The sequence below is a fragment of the Ambystoma mexicanum genome, chromosome 8 (assembly GCF_040938575.1).
Source record: "Ambystoma mexicanum isolate Mex_15411 chromosome 8, UKY_AmexF1_1, whole genome shotgun sequence".
Classification (NCBI taxonomy): domain Eukaryota; kingdom Metazoa; phylum Chordata; class Amphibia; order Caudata; family Ambystomatidae; genus Ambystoma; species Ambystoma mexicanum.
In genome coordinates, this window is record NC_090929.1 from 171746135 (window position 1) to 171769916 (window position 23782).

At 47.1% G+C, this 23782-nt stretch overlaps 1 protein-coding gene across 4 annotated transcripts in view; it reads left to right on the forward strand.

The window, feature by feature from the left end:
* Positions 1-23782, forward strand: part of GPSM1 (G protein signaling modulator 1) — a 1136422-nt gene that overhangs the window by 270208 nt on the left and 842432 nt on the right. Inside the window, exon 1 of one of the 4 annotated variants that reach the window (XM_069609569.1) lies at positions 10053-10172. The exons of the other annotated variants lie outside the window; for them this stretch is intronic. The gene's annotated coding sequence lies outside the window, so the exon portion shown is untranslated. Of the gene's footprint in view, positions 1-10052; positions 10173-23782 lie in introns of those variants that run through there. 4 annotated transcript variants of the gene reach the window in all.

The following is a 23782-nucleotide window of genomic DNA, read 5'->3' on the forward strand; positions in this document are numbered from 1 at the left end:
GCCATTTGACCGCACCCCGAATTGACATCACGGGAAGCAATGGAACACAACCTTTCTTGACAAAACAGGAAGTGGCATCACATAGCATTGTTTCTAAGTACACTACGAAATATGGTTACGATATCACTTTAAAGTGATATACATTTCATACAAGAATGGGTCACCATATGTATAGTTAATATCAGTGCGTAGAGGCCCATATTACCAAATTACTGACAATGCAAGCAAGCGTCCAAGGCCAAATGATATTGATGTGTTATTATATAGCACTTAGGTTTAAGTACTTCATATAGAACAAATATACATACAATTACACCCAACCTCCGTTGTACTCATTTATCAGCCTTAGCAGGATGAAAGGCTGTGTTGACCCTGCTGGGATTCGAACCTCCAACCTCAGGATGACAGACACATTTCAGTCGCGAACCCTCAACCCACTGAGCTATCCAACCAGCTATAGCTATGAGAAAACCTGCCACTCCAGAAACATAGAGCAACATGCTGCTGGCCACAGCGCAGGAGCCCCAATTAAAAATAATAATAATAATAATAAAAGTTTCTTTTTTAGGGGTAGCAAGGGAGACCACAGGGGTATCAAGGGAAACGTCAGCGATCGCTGGTGCCACACCTGGTGACCCCTAAATGCCCTCCCTGGTAGGAAACCTGCGTTTTGTTACTGATAGTGTATGACATTATCTCAGCCTGCTTTGCCCCATGAATCCAAGGTATTCCAATAGTGGAGTGGATACAGAAACTTGGGGGCAAGAACCCTGGGTGCGGTGTAACCAGATCGCCCATGCTGCGGGTAAACCATGGCTCCACGGCTGGGTTTTCATTCATCAAACTATTGCATTCTGGGAGCTTTTGCATCTGTTAACTTTAAATAAACTAAAATGCTGCGTTGGAAGGATTTCTAAAAGGGAATCCCAAGACTGGGACAAGAAGTCACAAGGGCAGCATGAGCTGTTGCTCATAAAGCAGTGCATGATCGGGAGTGTGCGGCCCCATCCTGGAGGCCACATCTCACCCCAGGGATGGGCTCAGCATGGAGTTTCATGTAAGCCCTGTGGGGAGTCTGCCAAATGGGTGAGAAGTTAAATGCGTACATAACTACTGGCCCCTGAAGGTCAGGAGGGAGAGGAGGGGCGCACAGAGATGGTCATTTCTATAGACACAAGCCAGCAGTCGAATCTGCAGCACGTGCAGCCACCGGACGGACACAACATGTCAAGTGTTCATGAAAAGTGCACTCAAGTCACGAAATAACCCCACAGATGCTGCACCATTCCTATGCTCTTTGCATGCCACATTTCACCCGCGTGGTCGCACAAAAGGCCACTATATAACATCATTGTTTTCTTCTATGCAGTTCCATGAAAGGCTATCTCAGTTTTTATGCCTTTTACCATATCGTTGAGCCACTTTTTCGGTCTTATTTCCTCTCCTCAACACCACATCAAAAAAACCACTTGAAAGTGGTGCTGCGTTTAAATGCTGGCGTTTTAATGAATGAATCTTTTATTACGTGCTAACACCAGGCGCGGCACTGGTCTTGATGACAAGAAGAAACGTGTTGCCCCTGAGCTATCCTCCTGGACGCTATTGTGGGCTTTAGCTTAGAAACAATGAGGGCAAAAGCCTGGCCTTGCCCGTTGAGGATTTGCATGCCCAGGATTGGTCACTTTTGCCTGCAGTTCGTCCTACATTAGGTCCCAGGCGAGGACACATATAAGGACTCGCTACAATTGTTGCACTGGCTCTCTTTTCAACTGGGTTCATATATGTTTGACAATTGCGACAATAGGATAATTGTCAATGCACATGAATGTTGCCTTTGGAATTCATTGACGGGTTCTGCACATTGCACTGTCCATTTCTGTTACACTTCGATTTTGTGTTTTTTGTTTACGTATGTTATTTTCAGCACATGTGAATTTGCTAAGAAAGAAATAATTAGCTTTACATGGTTTATTTATATGCAAATAGCAAAAACACTAAGAAAAATAATGTTACATCCAATTAAAGAGGCCTGCCTTGATACGTGCAAGTTGTAGCTTCATTCGTTTGCACAATGACTTTGCGACCCTAGAAATAGGCTTTGGATGGGTTCAAAGGGCAGATCAATTCTAGCCAACATTTTTTGAATAATCGAAACATACATTAACCATGGTATGTCCAAAACCACAAGTGGCAGGGAGCCTCCATATAGGATTTGCATACCTGCACTGTCTCCCTCGATTATGTGGTGTATTCATTTATTAAGATTAGTTCCAACCTCTGGTCATTGCCATGGGGAGCTTCATCTTTAACTGCACTGTATCACTCATGTGAGGTTCTCTTTTCAATGCATGGAGGGCACGCATGCTAGTTGGTCCATGTCTTTCGCGTGATGCTAGTCCAGTCTTTGGCTTCCAGGGCTTGCATTGCTGGATTTATAATGGAAAAACAAACCTGTAAGTTCCAAAATGCTCAGGAAAAAATGGCAATGGAAGAAACAGGGCTGGTTGAGCATGGCCCAAATAGCATAGACCATTTGGCATGCATGATACATGGGCACTAAACTCTGGCTTCAAATGGGTACCTGGCTTGACTTCAGCAACAAACAAAAAAACAGCCCTACTTTCTTGGCTTGCTATTCGAAGCCAGATACAGCAGTGAACCCGGAGAACGGGTCGTTTAAGACGAGGTAACAGTATCTGAGATGGAATGGGGATGCAGATCTTACTCCTACATCAATAATCAGACCGACTCGAGAAGTTGGCAAAAGTTAAAGCTGTTTTAATAACAAGTCTTTAAAACAGGGAGTACAACGGACATCAACGGATGCGCACACACTTATCTCTCTCAAGGATCTCAATGCATCACATAAAAAACATTGCCTTTATACTAAATATTCATCATTAGTGGCGTCAGGATACGTGGCAAAATAAGAAAACCTACTAGGTGTTGTGGTTGGTGAACGGGGAACATCTACATATACTTTCTATGGGGTACAGGGACGTGATTGGATCTCTCAAGTTAGGTGGGCAACTAAGCCTATCCCAAGTGCAAGTCATCTTCCGTGTCAGGCTAATACACAATGTACTATTGGCTTCTCAAACAATAGGGCTCCTTAATACATGGCCCTCTATAATTGGTTGGCACGCTTGTACCCTTCTGGAAGATTCCACTCACTAGCAGCATCCAATTCGGACTCCAGGTGCTGGGGGTTTGGCCTGGTCATGCCTCCCCACCCAATTAGCCCAACATTCATCATCACTCCTGCGGTCTGCCATTCAATTAATACCTTTGAACTTGGGCCTTGCAGAGACTAACTGCGCCTGAGAATAAAAGGGAGTGAAGCATGGTCTTATCTTCTGGTCTCGGTGTAGCTCGCCCCAAACTTTATTCTCATCCGATCATGTGACTGGAGACCACGTTTTCAAGCTCTTCGTTGTATTTTAATACCATTAATTGAAGAAATCTTGGCACCCTCGATGGTTTTCATTACACCTCAAACAGGAGGTGAGCTTGCTTCTCACGTTTTTGTATCTTCTCGAATACATGGCAAGGCTCTCTGCGGCCCCAACTCTTGACACTGGGCCAGGCAAGCCTTTCTCAAATCTTCCTTCACTGTCAGCTATTATTCTGCTGCGCCACACTTCCAACCCTTTTATTCACAAGGTCCAAGTTTGCTAAAGTGCGTTCTGGAACATCTAGATTCTATATATTGTTATGTATATACATTGGCGCATCGCCGCAATCTATTCGCTACATAGCCAGCTTTATGATTACTTCGTCTACTTGCGTAACTTCATCTGTATAATTGTAAAATGGTTTTGCATTTTCTCTGGTGCTTTTCCGCATGTGCAATCTTCATTTTTCTCACGAAATGTTGCGTACATTACTTCGTCATCAGGTTCTATAAGGTCTATATTCATACTTCATTTAGATCTCTTCTGTGTGAGTCACCTCTACTTCATGTGACGTCACCAGTTCTTTCTTCATTCTTTTCACACTTCTTCCGGAACTTCCTTCAGAAGGTCATCATTTCTTTGTGGATACATATAGGGTTTTCTTGGTTTTTTTTGGTGGTATTGGCATTCTCACTGGTATCGCACATGTCGCAATTTCCGGTTGCCAACATATAGGCAAAATAGGGGCGGAATTTCCGGTAGAGGTACTTGGCTCCTCCTCTACAGCAGAGAAGAGCATTGGGGCAGAGATGGGGTGACCGCTGCAGAAGAGAAGGGACCAGTGGTTGTGTCCAGGCTCTTTTGACTGGGGTAGCCCAAGCAGGGCACTGACGTATGCAGGGGTGACACACACACACACACCACACACACTTTAGGATAATGGGGTGGCACCTGGGTTGGCCAATCCGATTCCAGGGGTAGCATGTGCCCCCCCCCCCAGGCTACTTCCTGGACACACCACTGGCAGGTACTAAATGCCTGGAACAGTCTCACAAGTGCCGCAAAGTGTTTGCATAGCCCAACGTGGAAAGCGGCCTTGTATGGGTCATTAAATCTGTACACTGTTGAAACAGTAATTAATGGAGTGAATAGTTAAAAGCACTATAACGCATGGCTTGACTCACCCGGTACTATCTGTTCAGGCCAGTATTACCTTCTCCCAACCTCTGCTGTGAGCGCTTCGCCTGCCTCCTCTAGGGTAGTCTATCTTAAGTTTGCACATTTGTAGCATAGGGTTTTTAGCCGCAGCATTTGGTTTGATTTAAAATTAATTTAATTTTACGAGGGCCAGGCTACTGTCGGAGCAGGAAAATGACGCCCAATGCTGTGTCGGGCTCAAAAAAAGGGACAGTGCGGAAGTAAAGGGAATGGGGCAATAGAAGATGCTAAAGAGGTTTTGCGGCGACACAAAGCACTGGGTGAGAAAAGGGGCAAAGGGGAGCAAGAACATGGGATAAACAGTACTGGGGGGCACACTGTTGGCTAAAGGGGCCTTGGGACAACAAGGGACAGCAAAAGAGGTAGAAGGGGGCCAGAACAGGTGCTAGGGGCAACAAAAAACGTCTAAACGGGATTGGTGGAAAACAATTGGCTAAAGGGTTTGGGGGTTACAAAAGGGGCATAAACAGGGGCTAAAGTGTGACTGGGCAACAAAAGGGTCTGGGAGCAACAAAATGGGGATAAAGGGGGCAGGAACTGGGATTAAAAAAGAAAAACATGGGCTAGGAGCAACAAAGGGGGTTAAATGGGACTGGGGGGTCAAGAAAAGGGGCACAGGTGTCTGGGAGCAGCTAGAAGGGTTATGGGGCACCAAAGGGGCGGGGGCAGCTTAAAGGGTTAACGGGCAATAAAAGGGGCAAAACGGGCATGGGGCAGATAAAAGGGCCAAGGGGCAACGAAAGGGGCTAAATTAGACTGGGAGGGGCCAGTAAAGGGGCAAAACACGTCTGGAGCAGCTAAAAGGGTTAAGGGACAACAGAGGGAGCTTAAAAGGACTGGGTGATCAAGAAAAGAGGCAAAATAGGTCTGGGGCAGCTGAAGGGGTTGGGGCAACAAAATGTGATAATAGTTCTGGGAGGAGAAACAAAGGGGCTCACCTACTTTTTAAAATTTCGCCGTTGCCTCACAGCACCACCAAGAAGTGTTGCAGTCGTGCTGTGGCAGGATTAAAAAAAAAAAAAAAGACGTTTCCTGTTGTGCAAGCAGCACTTACAGGCATAGCTCTCAACTCACACACTTTTGGCGGGTGTCACCCGCCTTGTAAAGAGTGGACTCAACCGCCAAGCCTCCTGCAGGCCCATTCATTTCAATGGGCCTCTCACCCGCCAAAAACAAAATCGGGTGTTTTCACCCGCTTTTGCGACTCAAATGGTTGAGAGCTATGTTACAGGAGCACATCTGCTTGACTTCCTGTCCTGCCGCCTGACTTCCTGTCCTGCCCCAGCCAATCAATGAGTGGCTGGGGTGGGACCGCCAGTCAGGCCGCTGGGACTGGAAGACAGGCAGACACGCTCCTGCAAGTGCTGTCGGCCCAATTACAGGAGCATGTGTCTTTTTTTTTTTTTTTTTTTAATCTAAGGAGTCAGCAAGCCACCCGGTGGGGCTTGTGGCCGTCCCTGCTTTTTGCTGGTGCTTAGTCCGGCCCAAGCCCCACCGGGCTTGCCCAGCTCTACATGCAGTGCACTCCTGGTACACAAGCTGCCAGAAATGAGACTGCCCTGGCACCCTTTTTGTGTCAAATGTGTGATTAGTCATGTGGAAGTAGTGTGCTGCACATGCATCCATGTTGTTAGCAAATTGTGATATATTTATTTTTAAATCTTGCTTATTTATTTATTTTATATACAGGGAGGAATAATTCTCTTTTGATCACAAAAGAACTTACAATAAATAAGAGATCAGATTTGATGGGGAGCAGTGAGCTTCTTACAATGGGGTGAGTTTGAGGTGTGTGCATTCTTACGAGCTTGTGGAGGGGAGTAAAGGTTCCTGTTGCGATCTGGAAATAATTGTTGAGATCCCTGAGGGGGTGGGGGGATTAAAGAGGGTGAAGGTCATGGTAAGGGTTTGTGCAGAAAAGTCCATGATGTGCCCTTTTAGTGTTAGAAAGGTCAGTGTCAACTAATTACGCCTGAGATTTTTAAGGTGTCAGCGGGTGCTTGGCACAAGATAGGAGTGAGTTGAACAGCAAAGAATGCCACCCTTGTGCCATGATGTTTTTGGGAGAAAACACACTGAAGAGAATAAAGATGCACCATTAGAAAGGGGGGTATTCTCGTTGGTCAATCAACATGAACCCCCCCCCCCCATGATCAGCATCCACGGGCAAGGGCTCTGAAGTGGCCGCAGGTTGATATGTAGCACTGTGCAAAACACTGAAATGAATAAAAGTAAATAAATACATATTGGGTCATTTCACAACATAGCAACCGAAAATAAAGATACTTCTGCTAGAATGTTTAAGAAAAAATGGGGATTTTGATCGTGTCTTTATGGGTGGATAAAATGTTTAGTACATTAAAATTGGAGAGTATTGCGCATAAAGTGAGCGCGGAGTTAAAACTTCGGCGCAATTTCACAAATAAAAAAAAATCTGTTTTGTCTCCAACGGTTGTCCCTGGGGTGCTAATAGCAATAATTTGCTGTTCCAAGAGCTGTACACGTGATAAGGGCCGGGGCCCTTCAGAAACGTTCAGTCTGAACTCGGGCATATAGTTCATACAAGTTAAAAAAGAAAACTAACCCTGCGGTGTGGCGCAGCACTCCATGACATCACGGTCATCCATCCAGAAAACTGACTTAAAAAATGGAAGCGCGTCACCGCACTGCGAGATAAGATTTCAATTTGTTTTAAGTTATAGGAACTACATGGGTGCTAATGGCGATATAATCCTCGGGGGTGGGCCGACTCCTGCCGGAAAGGACCTGTCAGCCACAATTCGTGCCATCGCTTCGCACTGGGACTTTACTTGGGCCCGTGGGTTGTTACCGGGTGAGTCGGCCCACCACGGATGGTTATATTGCCTCATTTGAATACTGAATGCAGGCAGTCCCCTTGAAGATAATACAGTGGCACAGGGTAATAATGGCTTGTGTAAGTCTTGTTTTGCCAGCATTCCAAGTTGTATCCGTGATGTATTCCCTCGTTGGGTGGAATGCTCTAAAAGTCATGTCATTACCAAGTGCGACCGTCCCTTTGCAGTCGTTAAAGGTCCTTCTTTTGCTCCAGCCATTTCATCTGGACGGGTGGCTCTTACTACCTGTTAATGGCCCTGGGAACGCTACATTATTGTTTGAAGATTTTGCAATGAATATCCCTCGAGGCCTCGGCAGTTTAATTGGTGCGAATGTCAGCCTGTTGACCGCCATGCTAAATTCCTCAGAGACATTCCTGTCAGTACTCGCGTAACCTTGCTTACTCCGCTCGCACGTTTCACTTCCGTTCTTTCCCACTCGATGCGTTTTAAAATAGCTACATGTACTTTAGATGGGGAAACGCAACTTATCACGAGTCCCCAGCTAAAGTCCATGGGCCTCATTACGACCCAGGCGGAGGACCATGGTGCTATTAGCACCGTGGTCCATGCCGGTGTCCGCCATGGCGGAATGGGGAATTACCACCCCATTCCGAGGTTGGTGGGGCGGTAATTCCCCATGCCGCCATGGCCCTTCCCCATTCCCATTTTTTCCCCATAGGGCTCAATGGGGAAGGCGCTAATAACGGTACCGCAAATTGCGGTACCGTTATTAGCACCAAAGTCCCTTTGCGGGTCCATACTTTAACGGCTGGAAAAACCAGCCGTTAAAGTCCGGGCCCGCAAAGGGACCTCATAATCAGGCATTAAGGGTTTAACGGTGCCGACACCTTTTACGGCGCCGTTAAACCCTTAACGCCAGGGTCGTAATGAGACCCCATGGGCCTCATTACACGGATGGCGGTGAACCATGGCGCTAAAATACCGGCACCACCTTGGTGGAAAGGGGAATTACCGCCCTATTCCAAGGTGCGGGGCGGTAATTCCCCCTTCCACCATTGCCCTTCCCCATTCCCATTTTTGCCCCATAGGGCTCTATGGGAATGGGTGAAGGCGCTAATTACGGTACCGCAAATTGCGGTACCGTAATTAGCTCCCAGGTCCCTTTGCGGGTTGGTTTTTAATGCCTGCAAAAAGCAGGCGTTAAATTCCCCAACCCGCAATGGGACCTCGTAGTAAGGCGGTAAGGATTTACCGGTACAATTACCGCCATCCGTGTAATGAGGCCCCATGTAACCGACTCGCACCAATTCGCTCCTGAAAGTGTCATTTTTTTATGTGAAAAAAATTGTTTGCTTAGCCCTGGTTTGCCTCATCTATTATGGTGTGTTTCACGCCTTTGTTTTGCATACATGTTATTTTAATGTCTTCTCTGTTTTTCTGTGTACATGTTTTCTCCCCCTCTCTCTCTGCCTTTGTCCCTCCCCCCCGTGTCTCCCTCCCAACACTTTGGGCCTCATTACACGGTAGGCAGTAGGGGTTTACCGGTACCGGTAAGGGCACCGGTACGGTAAACCCCTACCGCCTTACTACGAGTTCCCTTTGCGAGACCCGACTTTAACGGCTGGTTTTACCATCCGTTAATGTTGGGTGCCGCAAAGGGACCTCGGAGCTAATTAAGGTACCGCAGTTTGCGGTACCGTAATTAGCACCTTCCCCATTCCCATTATGCCCTATGGGGGCAAAAATGGGAATGGGGAAGGGCCTTGGTGAAGGGAATTACCGCCCCCGCTCACCTTGGAGTAGGGGGGTAATTCCGCCATCCACCAAGGCGGACACGGTAAAATACCGGCGGCAACCATGGCACTAATAGCGCCATGGTTACCGCCTACCATGTAATGAGGCCCTTTCTCTCCCTCTCCCTCTCTCTTTTTCTTTCTCCCTTTCTCTTCTGCTGCTGCAAGGCGTGCTGCGGCCAGCTCCCACTTCCAAGTGGGTCCACTTCCGAAGCAGGTTTGAGAGCGGGTGGTCATTTAGGTTTGTATGTATTGGACATTTATATGTCGCCTACACACACGTGTTTTAGGTGCCCTGTGGCGCATTCCAGTGGGAGAATGCGATGTTCAGCTCAAGTTGCAGAAAGACGATATATTCGTAACGATAATATGGCATTTGTGTTGATAGGCGCGAGAAGCCTATGCAATTGAAGAAGACGGCGTAATGTAGCAGTTGTTTACCGTGCTCACTTTGTCATGGAAGGGACGGTCGCGCGCAACCCACGTGTGCGTGGATATCAGGGAGGGCTGGGAGGGAGGGCTGGGTGTTAAGGATCACCGGAACATCTTAAGGACGAATGAGCCGCAGGATTCCAGAATGCGTCAAAAATATAGGGGTGGTTAACCTTGCCCCCTCCTCCCCCACAGGCCAATCTTCCCTGCCACATGGGGGAGGATAGCCGGCGAATGTGCGCCCTCTGTGCCAGCCTGTCGGAGGAAGGGCACACAGATTTCATTTAGAACTGTGGTGATGAACGCTGTTGCCAGTGTCAGAGGCCTAGTGTTGCGCCTGAATAGTAGCCATGGCAACGCCTTAATGTGCCCATAGAATGGGGATGCGCGAAGTTGCGTCTTCGGGGCTGGGCGTGCGTGCGCGCAGTAGCAGAACCGCCGGCTGGCTGCAGCAGAAGGGCGCAGGGCATCGCTGCCAGCAGTGCCAGCGGAAGAGCCGGGTCAAGGGCTATAAGGTACTGTCCGGTATTGAAACGATCCGTGTTAATATCTGATTTGATTTCAATATGAGATTTACATTTTTAACGCTCAGCTTGCTGCATGGTTATCAGTGCTAGTTTCCACCATAAGCCGATGCGCTATGGGAAACAAAGCTTTCTGAGAGGACAGTACAAGTTGGATAGAGGAACTGTCCAGCAGGGCAGTTTCTAGCCAACTTGGTGCCCAGGGTGAAACATCAGAATGTGCCCCCCGACTGGCACCTCCAAAACTACACCTCTGTCGTGCGACAAAACCCCTCCTCAATCTGAATAAATAATTGCCATATAAATGAAGCCAGTTTCATTACGTTGTAATTCAAGTACTTTACAGAATAATTCTAATGTGAAAACACAGCTGTTGCTGCCCAAGTACATGGTTTTTCTGTCACCTTCTCTTAGGGAAGGCCTTGCCTGAATACAGTTTCAAACTGTCTGTACTGGCACACTGCGATGTGAACAGCCTACCGGGGTCTGAGGGCCCACTGACTTGGCCCTGTGTTGCAGGTGTTTTGTTCGTACCACCTCACTTGTATTTCGCAAGGGGCAATACTAGACTAACCATATGAATTGTTTTCTGATATAAGGTTATGACTCCAAAATGGACAGTCTGGTTCACTCGTATTTTACTCTTTCAAAATACCTCTCTAAGAGGGGGAAAGGAGACAAATAGCACCAATGAGGATTCCTGTATGCTTTGCATTAAATCACAGAGCATTCCAGGACTATTACAGTGATCAGAGATGTCTACATTTGATAAACAAGTCTGTGATAAAGGGATTGTATTGTGAATCTCTAAATGCATAACTGATGATTGGCTTGATGCTCCATCACGGTTAACAATACTCATCCTAACATCATTACGTGCTCATTTGGACATCTTACGTTTTTCGATGCAATAAAATGGCTGCAACATCAGCCGCTCAAATGGGGTACAAGGGTTCTTTTGTTTCTTGTTTCTGAAGAATTTTCGACGAGGAAGCGCTGGGTCTCAGTGTGGGCATGCCCAACCCCAAAACAGGAACATCTTCAGGAAATTATATCTACAGACAGGGCGCACAAGAGGGACCCAATAAACAATGCACAGAAAGGCTACACAGAAACGATTGTATCTCTTTCAAACTTTAGCCTGACCAGTAATAAGCTGGTGAAGCATTTTAAACAAATCCGGCTAGCTCCTCACTATTACGCAGGAGCCTGGGGTTATTTTGGCCAAAAAGAGCAGGCCCATGCTTTATCTAACAGAGCTGGCATTAGCATCTCTTAGTGCTGGCCTTCAGCTAGGGAAAATCATGGTGTGGCAGTGTAGAAAGGGCATCTGACCTTTATGGATTTTCAATGTAAGGCCACTTCTTTGATTGCTTTATATGTTTAGGTGTGGGCACAGTATGGCATGCTCGTCAGAGTCACATACACAAAACATTCCAGTGTGCTCTTTTATGGACATTGGGCACATCAGACAAAAACAAGGTATATGTGCAGTTTCATAAGGAAGCACCACATAGATGCCATTAACCAAAAGGTTGGTGACTTGTGCAGCACACAACTCATTGCTGCACACATATGTTAATGTTAATGTTAAAGGACATTTGTACCGCGCACTATCACCACCGGAGTGGTCCCTTGGCGCTTTGGCGGCTCTGAAAGAGGCGGGGAGGTTGAGTTAGTGGGAGGAAGCAGGAAAAGTGCAAGAGAGCAGTGATGGTGGGTCCGTTGGCTGGGCCTGGGGTGTTTGCGGCCGGAAGTCGTCGTGTACTGTACTGTCTACATGATGTCACACAATGAACCCTGCTTTCCTAAACGAGGTGCCAAGTGACATTTAGTTGCCTTCTGGTGTGCACGCTAGGCAGTGGTTGGCTCGTTGAGACCATTAAAAGACCTTTGATGCTGAGCAGATGCATTAGTCAATGTCCCAAAGCAGCCACTAGAATACTTAAGCCAGACAATTGGAGTTAACCTTCCCAGGTATGCCCCATATCCAAATAAAAAGTAATAAACTAAAACAAATTGTTGTGGTGTCAAATAAAGCGACATGAAAATAAAGAAAATAGTTTAAAACCTTTGTGTGTGGCACGTTAATTCTCTTTGAAGAATGCATAGAATGAAGAATGCAAACTGATACTTGTGCTGTCCTGGTGAGCAAAAATGCCCCTTGTTTAATTCTTAAGACTGAAATGTTAAGCACATTCTGTGTAAAAACAATGGCTTAAGTGAGCCACACTTATAAATTGACCCACTTGAAAGGCTATCAGCACAAAGAATGAGGGGCACGTGGTGTGTGACTCCAGAGCATCATGGTGCGTTTGGAATATGCATTCCTTAGTTTGCATATTCTGAACCGCATCGCAGTCATCTACAAGTCGGCAGAGAGCAGCCAGCCACACATTGCAGAGGAACGCTCACTGGCACAGCAGGCTTCTCAATCTGTTGTCCGGCAAGCGCAGAAGTAGCTTTCTGAGTGTGCCCTTCACTGCACCCACCTCCTGAGCTATTTAGCTCTGCACACTGGGCCGTCGCTCTCTCTGCCTGGGCCAAGAAACGGGCTGCTGTCCAGTGGCAGATTACCGCACAATTTGGGGCCAGCAAAATATAGCTGGCCGGATAGTCGGTCTTGGCACACATCGTCGTGAAAGTTGTGCAAATGCTCGAGTGCCAGCCCGTATACGCACATTATAGTCAGTGATTTAAGTGGGGTAAGAAATGGAGGGGGGGGGCTCATTTGGGGGCGTGGCTTCCATGCTGGAGGTCCATAGCATGCCTACAGCTCAACGCGCTCCTTTTCAGGTGTTCCTTGACGGCTCCTGAACCAGCTGCAGTTACGGGTGAGGGACCCCCGACCTCTCACAGCCGCCATGTTATGTTTCATTATCTTAACAAATTGCAACACATAAAGGAATGCTACAAAAACGACAGTTAAGAAATGAACAAACACGCCCAAAATCTGCGTTCTAAAATCAAAGGACGCCTCAACTGTCCAGCCTTTGAGCTGTGTTTTTCCCCTCCGTTCTTGAGTGCAAATGCAGTAATCCTCGACGTTTTTGACGGGGTGTTTTTCGAGACTAGGTTTGTGTTTTTGCGCCAAGTAAAGCAAGGGTTTGCTGCTTCTGCTTCTTCCGCGGCGCAGCGGGCCTTTAATCGTATATTTGGGTTGGAAAGTGCAGGGCCTTGAGCAGGCGGTGGTCGAGAGGCTACTGGAAGGCTTTCTCTCCGCAGTGCCGCCCTTTCCGAGAACTTGTTCTCAAAATAAAGCCACGTTTTTATTGGGTAATATTGCATGTGTTTGGGAGGCCGTGCTTGGCTTCAGACAGTCTGGTCTTTTCCCTGGTAGCTCGATCCTGCCAGTGCAGTGCAGTGCAGTGTGGGTGGGTCTTCAACAGCTCGCACATACTGGACCCAGTACGGCTGTGTTGCCTTAAATGACGTTTGGGGAAGTTTAAATAAACTGCCAATCAACGCACGTACAAAGGCCCCCTTCATGAGACTGTTTTAGCTGCAATCCGAGGAGTTTGGAGCAAAAGGCATATACTCCAGAGTTATGTACCATATGGGATGCTTCACTCAAATATGGCCCCGTATACACTGTTCTCTGTACCCATATCCGGATGGATCGACATCATATAAAAGGAGAGGGGGTCGCTTAAGAGCCCTTAAGCGACCCCCTCTCCTTTTATAAGATGCCAGCCTGTCAACGAGCCCTGGTGCATGCTTTGCGATGCATGTCAAAGTAACGGGGTAGAGCCAAGACCGCGATTTCTAGGCCAGTTTGAAAAGTATGTGCTTGCAAACATGTTTACCTACAGTTTCCGTATACATACTTTAAACATTGCATTCTTTGCAAAAACGTTGCATCAGAGGTCGAAGGAGGTGGGAGCGGTACTCCTATGCTTTTTATTTTTAAGTTTCACTGTTCCTATACTTTTATTTTTAAAAAGAAACCGTTCTGGAATGATTTTAGTTTTAAAATAAAAGTGTAGGAAGAAATTGAAGCTTGCACTTAAGTGCACTGCTCTGAACATTCCCATAAATAGCGGGTGTGTTTGTTTTGTGTGTGCAAGGGGGCACAGGGATGCAGTTTGTGGGGAGCGGGGCAGACCAGCAGGGAACATAGTTCCACTACTTCTTTTCGTACATTCTTTGTAATGGATGAAGGCATTTTGTTAAAATTGTCAGCACCTCCTTTACGCTTTAGCCCATAACGGTGGTGACTGGCACAATATGAAAAACCTATGACAGGGGTGTGGAGTGGGCGAGGGCAGAGTTCAGGCTGTGTTTTCAAAAGAAAATGGGGCTCATTCAGAACCTGCCGGTCTGGAAACAACGGTGCCGGTACGCTTACCGGCACAGTTGTTTCCGGACAGGCACACTGCAACTCTGCGGGTACGTGCCGTCCTGCTCGGCAGGTCAGACTGCTGGGTGGAACGGCACCCGCCCGCAGAGTTGCCATGGAAGCACCGCCACCGTTATCAATGGTGCCGGTGCTTCCATGGGCCCCACTTCCATAGAGTGTTTATTGGACTCTATGGCAATGGGGAGTTACAATTTAACGCACCTGACATTCTGGTATCACCAGCACAGTTACCGCCGGACCCGTAATGAGGCACAATGTATTTTTGCCCAAAATTGGTAGAACAGAATGCGTGTGCGTATTTAGAAGCATCTTCCATCTTATGTAGATAATTCGATTACATAACTGTGTAGGTTAAAAAGCCTAATTATTAGGTGCCCTATAGGCCACAGTGGTTGGTGTAAGTATGGCAGCTAATGGCAAACTGACCTGGAGAATCAATACACAGATACATTTCTGAAAATCTTGACCATTGTGTGTAAATACCTGTTTCTAGATGTGTTGACTTTTTGTGTGTGCTGAGACAATGGGCGTAGCCCTGTACAACACGTGAGGGGTCATTATTCGGGCATTATTACCCTCTTCCAAGTTATGGCATGAGGTGAAGCCGAGTGGCTGTAAATTGGCAAAGGGTCCTTATGACAATGAGCAAAGGGCACAAAGTGTGTTAGTAAATTAAATGTGCTTCCATTTTGTGACATTTATTTAAATTATAAACTTAGTTGAACTGGAACAGTTTTAGCATGAGCTTGTTATAGGTGAGGAATTACATTGTTTCTCTTTACAAAAGGGAAAGTATTGTTCCATGTATTCGCTTTCACTTTATTCACTTTGTAAGTTAGGCTGTTGAAAGAAATCTTGCTAGCAAAGTGCATTGTTGTTTCTTAAATGCAACGGGCCTCATTATGACTGAGGCGGTAGCTGTGCCGGTAAATACCGGCACGGCTGCCACCGGAGGCATTTTTTTACCGGCACCCAGCAATTACCGGGGCATATCTGCCCCGCCGGAGCCGGTAATTGCCTTTTGCCGGGTGTCGGTATTTATTATTCCCCATTTCCATTGAGCCCAATAGGGCTCAATGGGGAGGCCGGTAGCGCCGGCACCGTTAATAACGTTGCCGGCACTATCGTGTAGGTCGGCTCACGGTTGCCGTTCCGCCCGGCTGGTCAGACCTGCTGGGCCGATAGGCACCCGCGAGCAGACCTCGCAGTTTGCTGGTACGGTAACAACGGTACCGGCAAGCTTACCAGTACCATTGTTACCGGACTGGCAACCTTGTAGTGAGGCCCAATGTCATGGTGTTTGTTGTTTCCCTGGCTGCTTCTAAAGTCAGAATTTCTCAAATGCAGTCAATAGCAGTCGTAATTTATTTTTAGAATGAAACTTTATTCCAATTTTCTGGGTATATCGCAACAGTCAGCAATCGGATAGCAAAATAAGAAATTAGACATCAATTTTGCACCTGGCAGGTGTTGCCTGGTGAAGATTGGAGCATTTGGGGAGGGAGGTCCATGCCCCAACGGTAAGGAGGAGTGAGGTTTTGGGTTGGGATCTTTAGTGCCTGGGCTGCACCTATCGGGCGCATCACAGGTTTGGCGGCGGGCAGTGAGGCTGCTCTCGAACCGTGCTCAGCGAAGAGCAGGAGTGCACCGCTAAGAGCACTGCGCACATCTAACCGGTGGACATCGCTTTGATTCTTGGTACAATCGGTGAGCTCTACTGGTTCGTATAGCTCGCTGATTGGCCAGTCGCCAGAGTGAACACTACTCTGGGTGCCCCAATAATGCTTCTTCCATTTTATGTTTTGTTGAAAGTTTTTTTTAAAATTGTGCCAGTCACCAGTGGTCTAAAAGTTCCAAGACTAGTCTGGAAAGTTGGGTTTGTGCCCTCACATGGGTATCCACATCTTGGTCTACAAGAAAATAGAAAAGGGCTGCGATGAGAGCACATGGTATAGAGGTACAAAGGTCATATACACATGAAAGATGTGTGTAGGTCAGAAAGGGAATGAGTGGAGGGGATGGAGTTTGTGACCATTTCCATATAGAGTCAGTGTAGAACTATCAAAGCAGAACATTGATCAGAGAAGGGTAAATGTGTCTCTTTGCAGCTGCTGCCTGAGCACTCGTTGGGCCTGACCACTGGGTTCACGGATTTTTAAACCATTGTGCCTATGATACCTGGAAGCTAAGCTCCACGTATCTGTTGGTACGCGCTACTATCACAGCAAATCAACCAACCGGTTCGAATCACAACTCGACTGCACAGAAGGGACTTGCACAAATTCCTTCTCTTGTCACACCACCATCCCCTGGAACTTTATCACTGTATCAATGTTTGCAAAATTCCACAAAGCTCTCAGAGCATGGCTTTTTCAACGATACCTGATCAAGGACTAATACTGATGGATACACAGACTGATGCACACACTGTAACTTGCAGCACTCTGCTACTGTCAAGACGCCAGCCCAGTCGCTGGCTAGCCACGCCCTGTTCAGCTCTCCACTGCTCTCAACTAGCTTCACACTTAAAATAAAATGGGTGGGTGAAAGAATGACAGTGAAGGAAAGTTGTCTAGTGTAGCACAACTTGGCTTAAATTAAAAGCATCTTAGTTCAAACAGAGGGTGCTTTTTACATCAGCTTGAAAATATGTTCTCAATTTGTTCGGCAGTTTCCAAAGGAGTGTTTGTTTGGTCATCCACACAAATAAAACGGCATATTGAAAACATTTTCAAATTGCACGGTGTGTATTTGCTTTCAAGGTAGTTCTTTATTTAGTTTAGGAGAGCATTTTTTGAGTTATTTATTCTTATATTATAATTGATGTCAGTACTTGGGGGATATTTGCGTTGTGCAGCTCATAGGAGAGGATATTTGAGTACGTGTGATGGTAGGGGCGACATTTGGGGGTAACCGAGGCCGCGGCTGCCGCTCCTGCAGTGTTGGGGGCCTGGTGTCTGTGACTCCAATATTCTAAGTCGCCATGGTAAGCCCAAGAGTGCAGTAGGTCTTTGGGAGGCTGGAATCTTTAGAACCGCCCACCACACACTGGATGACACCCCTGTCGTTTTGTGTTGCACTGCTGAAGAAGCTGGTACAAGCCTGAAACTACTCTATGCTTTGGTACTTGGCAGTTGCCCAAACAAGACTGAAAATAACAACTTGACGAGCCAGGTTTTCAAGAGACTCCACAAAGCTGAAATGTTGAAGGACCGGGGATCCATTCTTGGGAGCACCTGTTCTGCAGTTGCTAGTGGATGTGGGAAGTTCACCGGGGACATCCAGGACGGTGAATAGGTAGGAACAGTGCCTGTCATAACCCTGTACATCTATGCGCACAGCATGGGAGGCGGGTGGGGTGCTCGAAGTTTAGCTGTCTGGAGTGTGACTTCACTCAAAGAAGGCTATGAGGAAGGTTGTTACTGTTTTCATATACTTATTTATTTTTGCTGTTTTATGCAACACCACAGGCATATAATTAATTCAAAGCGCTAGCGAAGAAGTTGTGCCCTACAAAGGAGGGTTAATGGGGGCAGTGTGGCTACCATGGAGGAGTAATGGGGACAGTGTGGCTACCATGGAGGGGTAATGGGGGCAGTCTGGAGTGTGATGAATCACAGTATTCGGTCACTTCTCCCCACGGGGAGCCTTTCCATGTGAGGCTCGGGAGGTGAGCCCACTACGCGGTAATCCGGCAGGGGTGGCGATAAGCAGGACCTCACAGAGAGAGACTCCCCCGACCCCACGGGGGACATGGACTCCCGTTCCATAGAGGAACTCCCTAAAGCCCCTTTCTCTAACACCACGACAAGACCACCAAGTCAGACCGCTCTGTGTTCCTGTCATACGGAATTCAAGTTTTCTCTTGAAAAACAACCCGTCACGAATACTATAATGAAGAGGAATGGCGGAAGAGTAATGATTACTCCCAATACTGTGATGAAGAAAAGTGAACTGAGGATGCAGAAAATTCATCAGACCGAGAGGAGGGACTACAACCCTACGCTTGGAAGGATCCAGCATCCTGTAATAAAAACAAAGGAAGGACTCCTCTTGGCATCAAACAGGAAAGATGCCTGGGAGGTTCAAAACAAGCAAGTTGTAACCGCACAAGCCTCCGTCCAGAGCAAGGGAGAAGGTGCTGCTGGCCAGAGACCTCGAAGGAGACCGAGGCCGATGAGCAGATGGGAAGGAAACCCCACAAGGAAAAAGTAGGCAAGAGCAGTGATGTGACCCTGGAGGGGTGGACTAGTGGGCCGGTCAACTACACAGAGACCATTGAAGCCTGGAAGCTGCCCAGATATGGATAAAAGCATTGTGGAATGAGAGAGTAAATCTTCTGGACATCATGTGAAGTCCTGCTCCTGAGAGCAGGCCCGACAATACCAACGCCTGTGAAACAAGGCTGCAGGAATCGGCAGGAGACCCAGGAGGGATCACTGCCACTGGGAGTGCTGCCATCATACTTGTCGCAGTACTTGGCCCAAAGTTAAAAGGTGTAACGAATACTCCAGCACTCGGCCTACTCTTCCCAGTAGTCCAAACAAAGTTAAGAAGAGTAACAAAGACTCTGGGACTCAGTGTACTCGTCCCAGTGAGTGGCTTGAGAATAAGAAAGGTCAAACAGAAGAGTGAGTGTGAAGAAGAGTTATATGATACTCATTATCCTATACACAAAGAGTTGAAGAAACAGAGTAATATTAAAAGTAAGGAGAATATGGAGAGGGATTCATTCACACCAGGGGAAGCGTGCTCAGCCAATCAGGTGGCTGGAACAGCAGGCGAGAATACACATTCCCCACCCGCTGTCCCAGCCACCCGATGCCCAAACCCGGGTGGCGCCATTTGTTTTTTGTTAATGTGGGGAGGCAAGAGGGAGCCTTTCCCTGTTGCCTCTCTACCCCACCCTCCCCCAAAAATCCCCTGATCCCCTTTTCCCAGGGACTTCATTTGGGGGTCAACAGGGGTTGCAGCTGCGACCCCTACAGTCTCCCTTGCAACCTCTTTTTAAATAAAAATGAAGCTCCTACACTGAGGCCCATGTCCCTCTAAGAGCCTGTTTCCCTCAATCTACATTTGAGGCTTCCAGCTCCCCATTCGATCTGACTAAAAACAAAGTTTGCACCCTGAACGACTTTGCTTTTCCTATTTTCTTTGACTGCTATTTTACCATACAATCATACTCTTTTTCACCCAATAATGCACTAATTTTAACTTTTTTTCAGAATTGGTCCAAAAGGTGTCAACATGTACCATATCATTTAGCAGGTATTTTTCATGTCCTGATTTTATGTTGCATTCTGGGACTTGAAATACTGTTTTTATCATCATGAACACCGGACTACACAGATCAGAATGCCAATAGAAAACAAGCATTGGCAATGCCAACAGTCTGGGTTTTTGTGTAGGCATGGGAAAGGCACTTGCCAGGCACTACCATAGTGGTATTAACTGGCCATTGCTGGTAGTACGAGCAAAATGGTGCGAGTACCTGGGCATCTAATAGCAGTGCCTGGAAAATGCCTAATACTTATACATAAGCCAAATCTTTTGGCTTTACCAATACTTGTTTTTTACAGGACTTCAATGGAGGATACACATAGTGCTTCTAAAGCAAGTGGCTGAAGACATTTTTCTAACCCAAGTCTGCATTCGAACAGTATTGTGTTTACATGTCCAATTAAGTCATTAACTCTCAGAAGACGGCTTTGAAAAATACTGGCAGGCACTTCGATAGCAAAGGTTGATGTGACGCTTGATTAGAGTTCCCATTAGGAAGTCTTTTGGGTGGGGAGGGGCAGGAACTGGGTGGAGCCAAGGGGTGGCGTGAAGGGTGGACAGGCCAGGCGTGGCTGGGGTCTGGTTGCTAGTTGTTGGCCCTCATCTGGGTTTTAAGAGTTGGAAGAGGGGGCATGGCTGAGATGGGGTCTCCGACTGCAGGTGTCCTGTTGAACTATGTGTCTGACGTGAACCCCAACAATGCACAGGCTCTGATTACATGGGGTGACTCCTACTCAGTAACCATATTTTTCTCAGTTTACTGAGGAACCACTTCCTGTGAGGACTAGTTCAGGTGGCATCACTGTGATGTCACTTCCACTACCCTTGGCATTTTGGTGAAATGACGTCCTTGCCTTTCCCCCTCCCTCCATCCCCATTTACATGTGGGACCGGAGCTCTGTGCTCCGGTCACAGCGCTCATCCAGTCTCCTGGCCGCCGTCCTAGACAAGTAGCGTGAATCTCCAGAGGAAAAATAATAATGAAAGCCATTTTCATCCCGGGGCTGAGGCCCTCGCTAAACACTGCCTGCCTTAGCTCGGGCAGGCGGGCTGTTACTGGCCATGTCCGCCCTCCTGATCGGGCATGAATGCCATATTCACCTAGCTGGAATTAAGAAAAAAAAGGACTTTCAGAGACACTGAAGAGAGACCTTTACCCAGCATTCCTAAAATACACAAGGCTAAAGAGGAAAGGCCTAACAAGAAAGCAAGCAGGGGAAAGAGAGACTGGGAACGGTCCCCTACAGGAATGACATAATTTACTTAAAGATATAGCTAAGAGTCACATATTAAAACCAAGGAATAACATCTAGGAGAAGGACGCTTTTCCAGGAGATGGGAGCCATTCCAGGAGATAGGAGGCATTCCAGCAGATAGGAGCCTTTCCAGGAGATGGGAGCCATTCTCCTGTTTTTTTGTTGTTTTTGTGTAGTGGTAGGAACAGAAGAGCTTAGAGTTGGACGGAGGACAGACTACTTACCTTTGGACTTCACTAAAGATGATGAGGTACATTAGTTTGGGTAGGTGGGGAACCCCTTAGGGGAGGGATAGTAAGGCATTTGTTCTTATTAATTAAATAAAGAAGTGTAAAATGACATAAGTTGGTCTGCCTCCTCCTTCTGACTTCCCACAGGAGCCAGAGGGAAGAGTATCACTTACAGCTGGGACCTTGCCTCAACATTCCTGATATCTAAGGGTGGAATGCTGGAAGGCTCGGGCCGTAGACCCGCAAGACCATAAATGCTGTAGGGGCTGATCCTGAAATGAGTTACTAAAAGTAATTGTAAGCTACTCCTGGAAAGGAAGGGGCTGTTTGCGTTATGAAGAATTTATTGATGGTAACTATGACTTCTGACTTTTCTCATTCCAGGAGAGTGTTCCAGGCAGTTGTGAAATCAAAGACACTGGACCTCATTATGGCTCCGGCGGTAGCAGTGCAAGCCTATGGGTACCGTAGTTACCGGACCGGCAAACTTATAATGAGGCCCATTGTATTGTTCTGCTGAGACCTTTCAGAATTTAAATACATCTTACATTTCATAAGTTTAAAATAAAAATAGATTTTAACAATTTGGTGGATTTTATAAGTATAAATATACTAATTAATGTGCTAAGGAGGAATTCTACATGCTCACGTTAGCACTGAGGAGTGTGCGTTGCTGTTTGGGGTGCATATGGAAGTGTTTGGCTGCCGGGACTGTGTGTGGCGTGCACATGTGTGGCTGGGATGTATTTTGGAGCTGTGCACATACCAGAGGTTTGTCGTCAGGGCACAGGCTTTGAACACGCAAACCCCTATTTTATGGGTGGGACAGCATGATGTAGGCAGTCAGATGTGGGCAGTGGTGGAGTGGGAACAAAAAATGGCTCCGGAAATGTTATCAAAGTGGGGCCACATCACATCGTGACAGCAAGTCGAACACCTCAGCAATGGTTTGGGAGGTTCTCCCACAAGAACATTTGGAACAAACTGGATCCAAATAGTGTTTTTTTAAGGAATTTGCCAAAATATAGGGATTACAAATTAGTTGGAATAAACACAAAACTGACATATACCATCTGTTAAGAGTGAGGAATAACAAACTGAAAGGAAGCTGTAAAACAAATTATTTACTTCAAGCGCCTTGAGGCCATACGAATGGGGAAAAGGTGCTATATAAATAACAAATACAATACAATACAAAGGGATGTGGGGGAGCGATAGAAGGAAAGGGGGTGGATTAGCAATACAAATAGCAGAATCACGAAAAATCTGTATCATTGGTAGAATTGAAAATAATGACTCGCGGACATCCACTTCCCACACTCCCCTACTCCCTCACTCACAAACACACACACGCGAGCAGACTTATGGACCATTGTGAGACACTTGAATTACTTACACTAGGTGTCTATTTAAAGGCTTTTGGAAGGAGGCTATTACTTCCTTTCACAAACACCACTGGCTCTCTGCAAGCACCCCCGATTTGGAGGTGAAACTATCATTGGTTTTGCTTGCTGTAGCTCTGCCTCCATGTAAGGGAAGGTAATAAGAGCAGAAACCAGGGTACCCCCACAAGAGGCCGACGCTGCAGAAGTCCCCCAGCAAATCGCCAGAGTTCCCTTTAGTGCTGCCCTCCCCTTTATCTGGGCAGGTCACACGGGTGTCCGTTGTGCTTACACGTGGTGCATGAGGACTGAGGATTTTTTTTAACGACCCCAGGTGTGATTTTTCTGCTTCTCCTGTAGGCGCTAAAGAGTCAGCGCATGCTGGGTACATTGGTCAAAGGGGATGTTGGAGGACGCTTGGGGTACAATTGTGTAGGATTCCAGAGTGCCAGATGTGCATGATGATGACACTCGAGTTCTCGGGTGTACATGCAGTGCGCACGCCAGCCATCAGTTTGTGTAAAGAGGCTGTGCATAGCATATGTGTGCTTGGAGCACATGAGTTAGTGCCTTGTAGGTGACACGGCAGGGCTTGGAGATGATGCAGGCTTTGACAAAGTGATCCAGGTTGTAATAACAAGATTTGCAGAACCAATGTTTCAGCGTTGTCTTATCTCATGCCATCAACGGCATTCATAGTCCTCTCTCTGGTGTTACGAGCAGCACTACCAGGCACGTTTCTTGGCCCGGGCGAGGCGGACAGCTGCCCGGGGTGCAATAGCCCCAGGGGGTGCAATTGTCCCGGTCCCTGGAGCCTCTGGAGGGGATCAAATTCCCCAGTTTGTGGGGCAGCGCATTTCCGTGGGAAAAGCTCTGCGTGTCAGGTGCAGGCGCGGCCCTGACATTATGAGTCGGAGGCTCACTCTGACCACTTTCACGCGGGGGGTGGCGGTATAGTCACAACAATGAAAACACTTGAGGTCCCCCTGCAGTTAAGAGCAACCCCTCCCATCACAATGCTGGCAGGAAACTGCTAATAGTGGGTCATTTATCACTGAATGGTTTCTTGCTGGCATTGTGATGGGAGGGGAGG